Below are 2291 nucleotides of genomic sequence, written 5' to 3'. Positions count from 1 at the left end.
TGTTCATGTTTAATGTATAGTTATTAATTAATAAAGATACAAGTTAGGAAAATATGTTTGTACTAGTAATATGCTGGTACTAGTCATTGAACTGAAACTTTTCAAGAAAATTATCTAAAAAATTGTAAAAACCATATGAAGACCTAAGACCTTGGTCTGTTTTAAAGTAGATTTTCCTCTTCTCTTTATAATGGACAGTTTCATTGGCTATTAACCCATATTTCAATCTCTTTATGTATTCTCTAATTATTTATAAAAAAAATAAAAAAAAAACTATCATTATAATATAATAATCTTTATATAACATTTTGTTATGTTAACTTCACAAAATAATGTTCTTTTTAGCAACATCACATGACCCCTTTAAATCATTAATTTCGTTATTCATTTATTTTTTTAATGTAGTCATCGTAACAGAATATGCATATTAATTAATTTGATACAATACGTATGTTATTATTGGCCATACACATATATAAATTAATATACATGGTACACAAACAAACTTTAAAATTGTCGCTTCATAATTATTGTAGTTTATCCTGTATAGGGTGTGAAGTTTGTTTTTTTTGGCTTGTCGCAGTGCCTTTTGGGATTGTTTTCTCCATGTAGGATGCATGCAATGCAACTTAAGAAAAATAATCAAAAACAATGTGACAGAATTAAGTTCTATGATGCTTTAAGATACCTCCTCTATAGACAGCTCAGTATTGGAACACTGAATATGTTATTGAATTTGACTAAAATAACAGCAGTATTAAATGAAATTGGTCTTTTACTGAATTTTTGAGCCATTTAAAGTTGCTAAAACTTGCTAAAGTGTATTCTACCTTCCCCTAGCAACACCTGGCCTACCACACTGATTCAAACACTTTCACCATCTCTGCAGAATCCTACCAAGTGGCAAATACATTTGAAGCCTAAATCTCGCCGAGGGGCCAGCTGTTTCAAGTTTTCGTGATAAATTTTTCTCATGTCATGTCTCGGCTAATTTCTGGCTGATGAACGCCTGAAGTGCTCCGTTCTCAGCTCTAGAGAGGAGAAGAGATGATGGGAGAGGGGGGAGACGTCCAGATGCCCGCCCTTACACCCATGGCTTCCTCATTCCAGCCATCTGCCTGTCCTCCAGGGCCGCTGCGGTGACTGAGGCCTGGCCTGAGTGTGGAAGCCCCTCTCAGCACTGCAATGAGTGAGTGAGAACAGGCTGCTAGAGATAAGAACACGAGTCGAGAGGAAGCAATGTGATAGCATGAATGTGTTTAACTCACACTCTCTCTCTGTTTTCGCCTTGTTATCTTTGGCCTGCTTACTTTCTCTTTCATTTCTTTTTTATGCAGAGGTCTGTGTATGCCTTCGCCTATCTCTGTGTGTGTGTGTGTGTGCGCATATGTCTTTATGTGGAAGGTGATGCGTGAGAAGCAGGCCCACGGGAGATCACATCACCTCAGAGATAGCCACTATTGCCTAGCAACAGGCCCCTTAGGCCCTGAGAGGGAACTGAGAAGGGAAAGTCGATCCGCTTTTTAGAAATCATAATAATGAATCTTTTCAAATAGGGAGACAAATGGATTAACCCTCATAATGCTAAAACCCATGTTAGCCTGCTTTAATTAACATGCATGAATGGTAACAAACTGAGTTTGGAGATTAGCCAAATGACATTTTAAATACCCAAATGAAACAAATGCATGTGGGTCAGTGACATAACGCTCATTTTGTTTTCCCTGGATGTATTAATTTATTAAAAAATGCATCAAAAATGCCATTCATACATATAAAGTCTTCAGTACACCTCCTTTATAATGAGCAATTTATACTGGTATGAATAAACTTCTATGTATTTTCTGCTGCATCGAATGCAATGATTTTTAATAAATTGAACAACATTTGAACCTCTTTTATGATAATGTAAAGAATTTATGAGTGTATAAATTAAAAATATTAATGAGCAAGAATATATTACCACATAAATGTTTTATAATTTGCAGTTACTTTTGAAATATTATACATGATAAAACATTATTATTATTATTATTATTATATAAATTAATTATTCGGTTTTTGTTAAATGTGAGCCAAAATCATCACAATTAAAAGAACCAAATACTTAAACTACTTCAGTCTGTGTGCACTGAATTTATTTAATACACGAGTTTCACAATTTGAGTTGAATTACTGAAATAAATGAACTTTTCCACGACATTCTAATTTATTGAGATGCACCTGTATATATTATTTATTTATTTTGTGTGTGTGTGTGTGTGCCCTTGTGAATGAAAATAGGGAAACAT

This window comes from Sinocyclocheilus anshuiensis, unplaced genomic scaffold (assembly GCF_001515605.1).
Source record: "Sinocyclocheilus anshuiensis isolate Anshui unplaced genomic scaffold, SAMN03320099.WGS_v1.1 scaffold959, whole genome shotgun sequence".
NCBI classification, from domain to species: Eukaryota; Metazoa; Chordata; class Actinopteri; order Cypriniformes; family Cyprinidae; genus Sinocyclocheilus; species Sinocyclocheilus anshuiensis.
The sequence above is the reverse complement of the archived record's forward strand: the minus strand, read 5'-3'. Positions refer to the sequence as shown.